Genomic DNA, 13,459 nt, shown 5'->3' on the forward strand with positions numbered 1-13,459 from the left:
AAGGATTCAGATGTTGTGCTTCAGCTATACAAAATCCTGGTTAGACATCACTTGGAGCACTGTGAGCAGGCCTGGGCACCACACCTTAGCAAGAATACATTGGCCTTGGAGGGAGTCCAGTGCGGGAGTGCAATGTAAGTTTACAAGAGTAATATCTAGACTTCAGGGATTAAGTGACCATTTTTTATCGATGTAACATAGAAAGCATCCTATCTGGATGCGTCACGGATTGGTATGTCAGAGCCCTGTCCCACAATGCAAGAAATCACTAGAGAATAGTGAATGCAGCCCACGCTATGACAAAATCCGGCCTTCCTTCCATTGGCTCCATTTACACTTTCTCCTGCCACTGAAAAGCAGCCAACATAATCAAAGATCCCTCCCACCTTGTTATACTCTCTTCCACCCTCTTCCATTGGCAGAAGATACGAAAGTTTGAAAACATTTACCAACAGATCCTCTCATATATTAGAGTTGATCTTTTTTTGCACCTTCTCTGTAGCTGTAACGTTACATTCTGCATTCTGTTCCCTTACCCTGATGTACTTATGTAAGGAATGATTTGTCTGGTTTGCCTGCAACACAATACTTTTCACTGTATCTCGGTACATGTAACAATAATAACTCAAATCAAATCAAATGAGGAGAGGTTGATTATACATGTCTTCACAATAATAACAGGAAAATACCTGGTAGATAAAGTGAAACTATTTACACTTTTTAAAGATTCTGGAACCTGGAGGCTTTGTCTGTGAATGAGGGGCAGAATGTTCAGGAGAGATGTTAAGAAGCACTGCTGCACTCAAAGGATGAGAGTGGTTTGAAACTGTCTTCCACAAATGACAGTTTTTGCTAGATCAGTTGTTAATTTCAAATCTGAGACAGATAAATGTTTGTAAAGCAAAGGTTTTCCGGGTTATGGATTAAAGGCATATGTATGGAGTTAGGTCACAGATCAGCTATGATCTCATTAAATAGTGGAACAGCTCAAAGGGCTGAATGGCTTCCTCATATTCCTATGGAGGGAACTTGCATACAACTGCTGAATATTGTTCTTCTGACTGATGAAGGTTGTGGATTTGGACAGTGCTGTCTAAGCCTTGGTAAATTTCTGCAGAGTATCATGAGGTAGTTGACCCTGCTGCCACAGTGTAGTGCAGGTGAATGTTGAAGATGGTGAATGGCATCCCATCTGACCTACTTTTAAAGGCACAGTCTTTATCTGTCGGTTTCAAGTTCAAATTGCTGGTCAATGACAACCCCCAAGATATTGACGGTGGTGGAATCGGCAAATGTGACGTCATTGAATGTCAGTGGGCAATTCTTTCTTGTTTGGAGGTGGTCAACGTCTGGCATAAATGTGATTTAACAGTTATCAACCCAAGCCAGGATATTGTCTAAGTTTTGTTATGTATGGATATGGGTTGCTTCAGTTTCTGAAGAGTAGCAAATGGTTTTGAATATTATGCAATCATCAACTAACATCTCCACTTTTGAGCTTAAGAGAGAGGGAAAGTCAGTATTGAAGTAGCTGAAGGCTGTTGAAACTAAGAGGATAGACCTCCAACAATCAAAATGATCTTCCTTTGTGAGAGATATCACTCCAGAATTTTCCACCTGATTCTCTTTGACTCCAGTTTTGTAAAGGCTACTTGATATCATACTCAATTAATTGCTGCCTTCATCTCAAGAGTGACTACTCTCGATTTTCATTCTGCTGTTTTAACTCAGGCTATATTGAGGTCATGAGTTAAGTAGTGACCCTGTGTGAACCCAAACTGAGAATCAGTGAGAAGGCTATTGCCAAGCAAGTTCAGCTTAATAGCACTGACAACAACCCCTTCCGTCATTTAGCTGATGATTGATAGGTTGTTGCTGGAGTATAATGTAGGAAAATGCAAAATTGCTCATTTTGGAAGGGAGAGAAAAGAACTGAATATTACTTAAATGTAGAATAACTGTGGGAAGCTTCAACATAAGAGACATGGAGTACTTGTGCTTGAAACATAGAAAGCTAACATACAGATGTAGCAGGAAGTCTAATAGAATGTTGACATTTATTTTAAGCAAGTTGGTGTATAAGAGTAGGGAAGTCTTTTTGCAACTGTACTAGGTGCTGGTCTGGAGTACTGTGTACAGTTTTTGTTCTCCTACTTAAAGAAAGATATCAATTCATTGGAGGCAGTTCAAAGCAGGTTCTGTAGATGATCTCTGGCATGGAGGGCTCATCTTATGAGCAAAAGCTAAACAAGTTGGGACTCTTTTTATTTCCTTTCCCTCCCCTATCAGCGTTCCGAAAAGACCACTCCCTCCGTGACTCCCTCGTCAGGTCCACACCCCCCACCAACCCAACCTCCACTCCCAGCACCTTCCCCTGCAACCGCAAGGAATGCAAAACTTCCGCCCACACCTCCCCCCTTACTTCCCTCCAAGGCCCCAAGGGATACTTCCATATCCGCCACAAATGCACCTGCACCTCCACACACATCATCTATTGCATCCGCTGCACCCAATGTGGCCTCCTCTATATTGGGGAGACAGGCCGCCTACTTGCGGAACGTTTCAGAGAACACCTCTGGGACACCCGGACCAACCAACCCAACCACCCCGTAGCTCAACACTTCAACTACCCCTCCCACTCCACCAAGGACATGCAGGTCCTTGGACTCCTCCATCGCCAGACCATAGCAACACGATGGTTGGAGGAAGAGCGCCTCATCTTCCGCCTAGGAACCCTCCAACCACAAGGGACGAACTCAGATTTCTCCAGTTTCCTCATTTCCCCTCCCCCCACCTTGTCTCAGTCAAATCCCTCGAACTCAGCACCGTTTTCATAACCTGCAATCTTCTTCCTGACCTCTCCGCCCCCACCCCACTCCAGCCTATCACCCTCACCTTGACCTCCTTCCACCTATCGCATTTCGAACGCCCCTCCCCCAAGTCCCTCCTCCCTACCTTTTATCTTAGCCTGCTGGACAAACTTTCCTCATTCCTGAAGAAGGGCTTATGCCCGAAACGTCGATTCTCCTGTTCCATGGATGCTGCCTGACCTGCTGCGCTTTTCCAGCAACACATTTTTAGCTCTTTTCACTGATGTTTGGACAAATGAAAAGTGATCTCATTGAAATATCTCAGATTCTTAAAGGTAAATGCTGAGAGGATGTTTCCACTTCATTGAAGAATCTGGGACCAGAAGACAAAGGCTCAGATTCTTAGGGCTCTAATTTAGGACTGAGACAAGGAGGGATTTCTTTTCTCAGAAGGAGATGAGTCTTTGGAACCCCTTGTCATAGAGAGCTCTGGGGCAGACTCCTTCTGTATATTTAAGACTGAGATAGATTTTTGATCAGTAGGGGGAGTCAAGAATTACAGGTAAAATTCAGGAAAGTGCACATGAGGAATGACAGATCAGTTAGGATCCTGTTAAATTGCAGAGCAGGCTTAAAGGGTTAATAGGCCTACTCCTGTTCCCATTTCTTATGGTGTTATGGTCTTCTGATTGACAGTAGACTGATAAGTTGGTAATTGATTGGGTTGTATTTGTCCTGATTTTTGTTGGTAGAACATTTCCAACATGTGGATGACTTGAGTGATAAATACATTCACAAGATTCCGAATCTTTTCTATACCCTGGTCAGTTTTATCAGTAATTGGTTTCAATACCCTAGAGTAAGGTAGGAGTATTATTTTTTACATAGTTGCTAAAAGGCACCATTCCTTTACGGCAGGTAGTTGACATCACAACATGTGATACTATAGCATAAAAGGCCTTCACCATCCACTCTATATTGTCAATAGTGAGTTTGACAGACATTCAGTCTGCTAATCAGCCTGTTAGTCATGGAAATCATGTTAACTGTAATCTAAATCAGCATATAACCTAAATTTGACAATACACATTAGTGGACAATTAGTTATTAGTAAACTTGCAGACATCTGATTCAATAAGAATTCAACTTTCTGTGATTATATATTCCTGATAGAAAACCACATTCATACAAAGGAGTAAAATCAATAGCTGATATGGACTGACATCAGTGTGCTTTTTGGCTGGCTACAAAAATCTGGTGCTCTTTTTGCTTACATCTTGAAATATTTCACTGTCTATTATCATGAATGTGACCATTGATGTCATAGGTTTTTGAGAAAAACATGTTAAAAGGAAACACTTTTGCTTTAAAAATTTGTACATTGGAAGTCAAATTTTTAAAAAAATCTACAAGGTAGAGATCAGAACAGGTCATGTCAGATCTGCAACACAGATCTAAACAGGGGAGCATTTTTGAAAGTACCTCACTCTAAACTATGCATGGGTTCCTCAAGAAGTACAAAACTGTGCCTCAATAGATCTCAAACTAGGAACAATTCAAACTAATAAATATGGCATTTTCAAAGCTGATTACTGCAGCAAAAAGACAATGGCTGGGTCTTATCTAAAAATGCATCATATTCGTCCTCACATTTGGAAAGATGACTCTTAGCCTGGAATGGACGGTATTAAATTGACTGTACAGAGGAACCTCAATTATCCAAAAGACATGAGAAAGGAGTATTTTGTTCAGTTAATAGAATTCTGGATAATCAAATACCAGATAACATAGTTTAGCCAACATCAGGACCTTGTGATCTTGCTGGATAATTGATTTTCAGATAATGGAATGCCGGATAATTGAGATTCCTCTGTATACCTACCTTGGTGAGCAGAAGTCAAAGAAGACAGCTTTGAAAATCATGCTCAGAGGGAAGTTTTAACCAAGGGAGAATAAGGGAAAAAGATACAAGAAAGCACATATTGTAAACTCCCGTAACCATGGGGAATATGTTCTAAGACCTACTGCAGAAGCCCAAAATCACGGATAGTAGCGAACCCATTCAGTTAAATGGGAAAATTACCTACCTGGCAGCCCCCTATTCCCTGGTTCTGGAATGTTCCATGTTATAAGTTCAGGCAGCAGTAAACTGCAAGTAACTGAAACTGAAGTAAATAGACCCGCGGATCCCTTCTTCAGCCATTTCTCTATTAGCCTCTCAGAGTATGGTTGGTCGAGTTGGATTTGACCTGAGTATCGCACAAGTTGGGAAGAAAGACAAAATTATGAGCAAGGAAATACGCTGTGTGTCATATGTGCCATGGTCCTTGATTGGAAAGGTTTGTTGAATGTAAGCACAAACACACTCAAATTCACTGGTGAAGCAATTCAGGATATGCTGCAATTGAAGTATGAGAATGATGACTGGGTTGCCACTTGTTGGAGAAGCCATCCTAGATATTTACATAAAGTGAATGTTATTTGGCATTTTTCAAACCAAATCAATTAATACCTAGGTATTGTTGTATGTAAGCATGGGCTGCTTCAGTGTATGAGGAGCTGATTGCAATGCAATCATCAGCAAATGTCTGAACCTTATGAAAGAGGGAAGTTCATTATTGGAGTAGTTGAAGGTAATTTGAATTTGGACACCACTCTGAGAAACACCTTTTGTGATATATTATATTAGAAGGGCACTTTAGAGGCAGGAAATTGCATAGATGGCATACATAGCTTATCAGGTTCTGCTACTATGCTACACAATAAACCTACTATACCAGAGGTGGGCATCTGCTATCAACATGATAACCAAAAATAGAAGTTCTTAAATCTCATAATTGACATTGTCTATTCAGTTTAGCATAGAGTTATACAGGTCAAGGACTGTTTCTGCAGAAACTCTTAGATCTCAACTCTGTCACCCTTAGCTGAAAATGAATAATAAATGCAAGCATGTCATCAAAGGAACCAAAGTGACTCGATAGTAGTCATGGTCCATGATACCCATTTGTCAACCAAAGATTCCAAGAGCAGATGTAATGAAGCTCAGACCAGATCAGGCACAGAGTTGGAGATGAAGTTGGGGTAGACAGATTCCCAGCAGAGCAGCTCTTAAAGACGGCGACTGTATATATTTAAATTGAATTAGCAAAAAATGCTATAATAATTTTTTCAATTGGTAGAACAATGGAGGGAAGAATATAGAAAGCAGGGTCTCACTGGAAACTTTTACTTTTGCTGTAACATCTCTGCAGCTCCCTCTGAATATCAGCTGCATCCAAAATGCTTGATTGGAGTTGCTGGAGCCTGTGAATGCAATATCTCATGTTCATTGGTTGTGAGAGTGAGTTTGATAAACCTTTCATGACTCAGAAAGACTGCCAAGGTGAGAGCACCCACAATTTGTCTACTTTAAATATATGCCAGTGGATGTATGCCGCAAGAGTTTACTATGAACTTGATGTAGCTTTACTAAGACACTATGTAAACGTTTAGATATCCTTGCACAAGAAATCATTTGGAACAGCTATCTAATGAAAAAGTATGAAATATTTTCATTTTTTGTTGGTCCCTTGAAAACTGTGTGCATTATATTACATTATTGTCAAACTTAGCAACAAAAATCCTTAAATTACATTGACATGAGATTCAGATTAATAGCTGATTTATTCAAATTAAGTCTTTTCATGAATTGTGCTTAGAATTTCTGTTCTTATCTGTTTGGGAGCTGCCTTATTGACCAACACGACCACCTCGTATTTCTAGAATAATTGTCTTTTCTTTATTTGCAGACTGTGGGCATTGTTACATTTACTTACCACCCCTACTGAAAAAATGGTGAAAGACCTTTCCCTATTAACTTTGTACTTCTGAGTTAACGATATGGTGTGCAAAATTAGTCTTATGTAGCTCCAGAATGCAATGGAAAGTGAGATTCTTTCTCCAGTCATTGGTTTACTGAACACCAAAACTGTTTTCACCTCAGAGTTACCAGGCAGTTAACAACTTTCCATGATGGGAATTAAACTTGTGAGCATTAGATCTAAAGCTAAGATTACTATATCACTGTATTTTATTCTGGGGTTGCTCATTTCATGTTCCATAACTACTTATTTGTTAGAAGTAACACCATTCAAGAGTATGGAGAATATGGATTTAGCATGGGAACAGAAATTCAGCAAAGGATACGGAAATGCTTGACACAAATTCTGGAAATAACATAGCAGCACTATTTCTTAAAAGAACAAACCACAAATGCAAAGTACTTGTAATCACGTCTACATTAAAGAATGTTAATTTGATTTGATTTGATTTATTTATTGTTGTACTGAGATACAGTGAAATGTGTTGTTTTGCATGCTCTACAGGCAGATTGTACCATACTGTCTGTAGGTAGCTGAACAGAGTGCTGCATACTGTGCTTTGGCTGAGAAGCTGCAGAGAGAGGAATCAGCATTTGAGAGTTCTGTTCAAAGGTCTGATGACAGTGAGGAAAAAGCTGTTCTTGAATCTGTTCATGCATGTATTCAAGCACTTATATCTTCTGCTCATGGAAGAGAGCATAATTGGGATGTGAAGGGTCTTTGATTTTGTTGGTTGCTTGCCTGAGGCAGCAGGAAGTATAGCTAGAGTCAGTAGATGGAAGGCTGGTTTGTGTGATGGACTGGTCTGTGTTCCTGACTCTCTATAGCTACCTGTGGTCTTGGACGGAGCAATTGCCATCTCATACCATGATGCACCCAGATAGGATGCTTTCTAAGGCGAATGCCAAATTTCCTTGGCCTCCTGAGGATACAGAGGTGTTGTTGTGCTTTCTGTAGGTTTATGTAGGTAATCAAGACAGGTTGTTGGTGACAGTTACTCCCAGGACCTTGATGCTCTTAATCATCTCCACATCTGCACCATTGATACAGACAGGACCGAGCCCTCCCCTCCACTTCCTGAAGTCAATGACCAGTTCCTTCATTTTGCTGACATTGATGGAGAGATTGTTTTCTTTGCAACATACCACTAAACCCTCAATCTCTTTTGTGTATTCTGTCTCATCATTGTTTGAGATCCAGCCTAAGTGGTGGTGTCATCAGTAAACTTTTAAATGGAGTTTGATGGTATTTGGAAACATAGTCATGAGTGCATAAGGAATACAGCAGGGGACTGAGTACACAGCCTTGTGGGACACTGGTGTTGAGGATTATCATGGATGAGGTGCTGTCATCTACTCTTACTGATTGCAGTCTATGGGTCAAGATGCTTAGGATCCAGTTACTTGGTAGTGGTGGTGGTGGGGTGGGGGCGGAGTGATGTTGGAGCTGAGACCGAGGTCTCAGAATTTAAGATGAGTTTATTTGGAATTATGGTGTTGAAAGTGGAGCTGTCATCAATAAGTAGAAGTCTAACATAGGTATCCTTGCTATCCAGATGTTTCAGGGATGAGTGTAGGGCCAGGGAGATTGCATCTACTGTGGTTATGTTGCACCAGTAGGTGAATTGTAAAGGATTGAGGCAATCTGATAGGCTGGTGTTGATGTGATCCATGACCAACCTCTCAAAGCACTTTATCATTACAGTGGTCAGAGTCACCAGGCAGTAGGCATTGAGGCACTCTGCATGATCTTTCTTTGGTGCCATGATGATGTTTGTCTTTTTGAAGCAAGTGGGGACTTCCAATCATAGTGAGCAGAGGTTAATGAATACTCCCTCCAGTTGATCCACATAGAATCTGAGTGTACGGCCTGGGACTCCAGCCAGGCCAGTCGCTTTCCATGAGTTCACTCTCAAGAAGGCCGATCTGACGTGTTCCCTGGTGACCATGGGCATAAGTACAGCTGATGCTTTTGAAATGTGACATCGTTTCACTGAGCTTCTCTTAAAAACAAGTGTCGAATGTATTGAGCTCATCGGGTAGGAACGTGATGTTGCCTGCGGTTCTGATGGCTTCACTTCGTAGCTCATTATGTCGTATAAGCCTTGCCACAAACCACCAATATTTGTGCGGTTATTCGGGGTCTCAAGCTTAGTTTGGTGTTGCTTTTTGGCATCTCTGATGGCCTTGTGAAATTTCTGTATAGGACTTCCTGTATAGATCAGGGTCATCCCACTTGAACATCTCAGACCTGGACTTAGTAAAGAGTTTATACATGATTTCCAGTTGGGGAATATTAAGCTTAACTTCTCTGAGATGCAGCCTTCTACACACTTACTAATGAAGTCTGTGATGGAAGTTCTTGACTATGGACCAGTCTACTGACTCTAAACAAGATCTTCCATTGCTTCAGACCAACACTGCATTACTTTCTGTACTCGTGCATCAATTTCTGCTTGTAAGCTAGGACGAGTTCAGCATTATGATCTGATTTTCCAAAATGCAGCAGGGGCATGAAGTAATAGGGATCCTTGATGGTTGTACAGCAATGGTCAAAAATGTTTGAACCTCTGATGGGATGGGGAGATGTGTTAATGGTATTTTGGTAGCACATTGGTTGGCCTGGTTGAAGTCACCAGCTATGATGAACAAGGCCTTTAGGGTAATTTGTCTCAAGATTGTTTGTAGCCTTGTATACTACATTAAATGAAGTCTTCAGTTCCACCTGGGGTGGTATGTAGACTGCTGTCAGGATGCTGGAGGTGAATTTGAATGGCAGGTAGTAGGGATGGCACTTCACCATTAGATATTCCAGATCTGGGGAGCCTGCCGGGGCACCAGGAGGAGTTGATTAGGAGCAGACTCCACTCGCCTTGTCTGGCTGAATCCTCAGGTTGGAAGGCACACTCAGTCAAGCCTCCTCAATGTCGGGTCACCATGCGGTCAGGTCTTGATCTCGCGCTGGTCAGGTCTTGAATCTGAGTTTCCACAAGGTAGGGAAGGTCAGGCCTGCAAGAGGCTGGAAGGCCTCTGATCCCTCTAGGCTTGTGGTTCCAGCATGAGCAAGGTACATGGGTGTGTCAGATGGGGTCTTGGGCACTAGTCGCATTCACAAGCGTTCTGGCGGATCTTGTAGACGGTATGGTCAGGCCTCCTTGACGTCAGGTCATTGTGGGGTCAGGTCTTGTTTCAGCGCTGGTTGGGCATCAGCCAAAGAGTCTTCAAATCTCAAAGTAGTTTTAAAAGAGCATTGTTTATAATTCTGACAGACTTGGAATTGAGGTTTAGAACAATTATAAGATACGGAAGAATAAGATCTGCTGTGGTCAGAGTCACCATGCTCTGGTGCCATCTTGATGAAGAATTGATGCTACCTCTTGCTGGTCTTTTCCAAGTTTTTTTTTTCCTTTCCTTAATATGGAGGTGCCAGCGTTGGACTGGGGTGGACAAGGTCAAAAGTCATACGACACCAGGTTACAGACCGACGGTTTACTTGAAATCCCAAACCTGAAAGCTTGGACGATAACCTGGAATTGTGTGATTTTTGCTCTTTTTGTTTTCTTAGCAATCCATCAGTATCTCTTCCACTTTGGAGTTATGAGGTGATTTGTCAGACCAATACTGGATGTGTCAAGAAAAACTGGAAGAACTGTGGATCTTGTAAATCAAAATCAAAAATAGAAGTTGCAGGAAATGCTCAGCAGGTCTGGCAGCATCTGTGAAGAGAAATCAGAGTTAATGTTTCGTGTAGTTAACAAACTGATAGTAGCTAGGAAAATGTTGCTTTATATGCAGAAGATAGGGTGGGGGGTAGGGAACAAGGAGTAAATGATAGGTGGGGACAGAGCCCAAAGAAAGATAAAAACAGTTGGATTGACAAAGGAGTGGATAACAATCTGGCTGGGAGGGTGAATAGCTATTAATAGAGACTGTTAGTGGCTAACAATAAGTAGTGTGTAATGTCAGACTATGTGATAACAAGGCCTGGTGTGTGGGAGGGGGTTAGAACATGGGAGAATTCAGGCCCTAAAATTATTGAACTTGATGTTCAGTTTAGAGGGTTGCAGGAACCCCAAGTCGAAAATGGGATGTTGTTCATCTAGTTTGCACTGAGATTTGCTGGAGCACTGCAGTGAGCCTGAGACAGGTGTTGACCAGGGAACAGGCAAATCGAAGCTCAAGGTCTTGTTTTGCGAACAGAATGTAAATGTTATGTGAAGTGGTCACCCAGTCTAAGCTTTGATTCCCTAATGTAGAGGAGACCACATTGTGAGTAGCGATTACAGTGAATATTGTGAGAAGTGCAGGTAAAGTGCTGCTTCACCTGGAAGGTACATTTGGGCCCTTGGATACTAAGAAGGGAGGAGGTAAATGGGCAGGCATTACATCTTCTGTGGTCACAGGGGAAGGTGCCATGGGCTGTGAAGGGATGTTGGGATTGACAGAAAAGTGGACTAGGGTGTCCTGAAGGGAACGGTTCCTGTGGAAGGCAGACAAGGGAGGGGAGGGGAATATGTGTTTGGTGGTGGTATCCCCCTGGAGGTGGCAGAAATGGGGGCTGATGATCTACTGGATGTAGATGCTGGAGGGACGGTAGATGAGGACAAAGGGAGTTCCATCGTTGTTGTGGGAGGGAAGAGAGGTGGTGGGGGCAGAAGTACGGGAGATGTACCAGACCGGCTGAGGACCCTGTTGACAACAGTGCTTGGGAATCCTCGGTTGAGGGAAAAGGTGGACATTTCAGAGGCTCCCATGTTGAATCTGGCCTCATTGGAACATCTCTGATGGAGGAACTGGGAAAAAGGAACTGAGAGAAAGGAATGGAGTCTTTACAGAAAACAGGGTGTGAGGCTGTACAGTGCAGGTAGCTGTGGGAGTTGGTGGGTTTATAGTGGCTATTAGTGGCCAGTCTATCCCCAGAAATGGAAACAGAGATGTCAAGGAAGGGAGGGGAGGAGTCAGACCAGGTGTAAGTGAGGTGGGGGGAGGGGGTGGAAATTGGAAGTGAAATTAATGAACTTTTCCAATTCCAGACAAGAGAGGAAGCAGCATCAATGAAAGAGTTGTGGCTGGGGCCTGGAATAGAACCGGAAAAAGGAATGTTCTACATACTCCACAAACAGACAGGCATAACTAGGGCCCATACAGGTTCCTATGGCCAAGCTTGGCCTCAACCTCAACAATTTCACTTTTACCTCCTCTCATTTTCTTCAGGTCAGAAAAATATCTGAGCTTTTCCAGCAATTGCTATTTTTGTACTGGATGTAACAACCCTGCCACAACGCACCAGGTGCCATTCACTGAAGTTTGTAGATGGGATGCTCAAGACTTCATCCATTTTTTCTGCTGTCTGTAATTGGCCTCTGCATGGGCCTGTCGGATATACTCAAAATGTTTGTCAACTTTGCAGATGTTTCTTCTCTAGTTTATGTGGTCTTGAGCTAGTGTCCAATGAGTTTGTAGGAATGTTGCAATTTTTCAGAGAGGTTCTAAGGACAACCCTGAAGTTCTTTCTCTCCCTCCTAGAAAGTACTTACCATGATGAAGCTCAGAGTAGAGAGCTCGTTTATTCATTCCCACTGCTGTCCCACTGTGCAGAAGTGCTTACAGTTTCTTGTTGTAAAATTGGCTATGCACATTGAGTATTCTCTATTCCCCACAGCTTCCCTTTCTTGTGCTATTGCATAACTGCCTTCTAATTTCAGTTTCCATTCGTAGATTATTTTAGAGGATTGATTTTGATCCCTGTTTGTTGGCTGGCCTTGCGCAGGAATGAGAGGGCCATGTTGAAGTGCACAGACTGAAAAAAAAACAGAATAATCACATGGGAAACACTTCTGAATAAGTTGTCCGAAATCTTCGCAACCTGTAATTAGACTTGAATAGTTCATTATTGGTCTTAATCAATAGTACGTTGGGCTGTAATCCAGCCTGCAGTTATGAGAAAGACAGAAAAATAAAGGCAGAGTTAAAACCTACCAAATTTATTATCTGATTGTCACTGGGAGGATCTTCAGCCTGGGTTCAATTTGTGTTTACAATGCCTTCACTGCAGCCACCATTGTGCCCAACCTTGATTGTTGAAACAAAACTGAAGTTGTCAGAAAAACTCAGCAGGTCCAACAACATCTGTGGAGAGAAGGCCGTGTTAAAGCTCTGGGTCCAGTGTTTCTTCTTCAGAGCCTTCAAATCCTTTTGTTATAAATATAGGTGCGGTGGTACGACAACTTAAACACTTTTCTTTACATTTCTTTTTGTAAAAAAATAAAGTGACAACAAATCATTGATGGATTGTCACGTAGTGAAGTACAGTGAAAAGCTTTGTTGATGAGCAGTCAAGGTAGATCACAGTTAGCAAGGATGTACCGATCAAAAATACCTAGAGAGAAGCATCTTGGTTACATTGCACAGGGCATTTACTCAGCATGATCAATGTTAGCAACATCAGCATGATTTGAGGCTAGAGAGTCCATTTATCACTCTAATAATGGCCCAGAAGAAGCTGTTCCTGAACCTGCTTCTGCATATGTTCAGGCTTCTGTAGCTTCTGCCTGATGGAAGAGGTTGTAGGTGTGATGGGTGAGTATTCTTCTATGTTGCAAGACTTGTTGAGCTTTCTGTTTTTATTTCGGATTTCCAGCATCCACAATTCTTTTGTGTTTTATTCACTCAAACGTTGATTGCTAGTCCCAACTACAACCATGCATTGCTCTCATCCTCACCAATCTTTTTGGCATTTCTGCTGGACTGAGGAGAAAGTGAGGACTGCAGATGCTGGAGATCAGAG

Source organism: Chiloscyllium punctatum, chromosome 1, assembly GCF_047496795.1.
Source record: "Chiloscyllium punctatum isolate Juve2018m chromosome 1, sChiPun1.3, whole genome shotgun sequence".
NCBI classification, from domain to species: domain Eukaryota; kingdom Metazoa; phylum Chordata; class Chondrichthyes; order Orectolobiformes; family Hemiscylliidae; genus Chiloscyllium; species Chiloscyllium punctatum.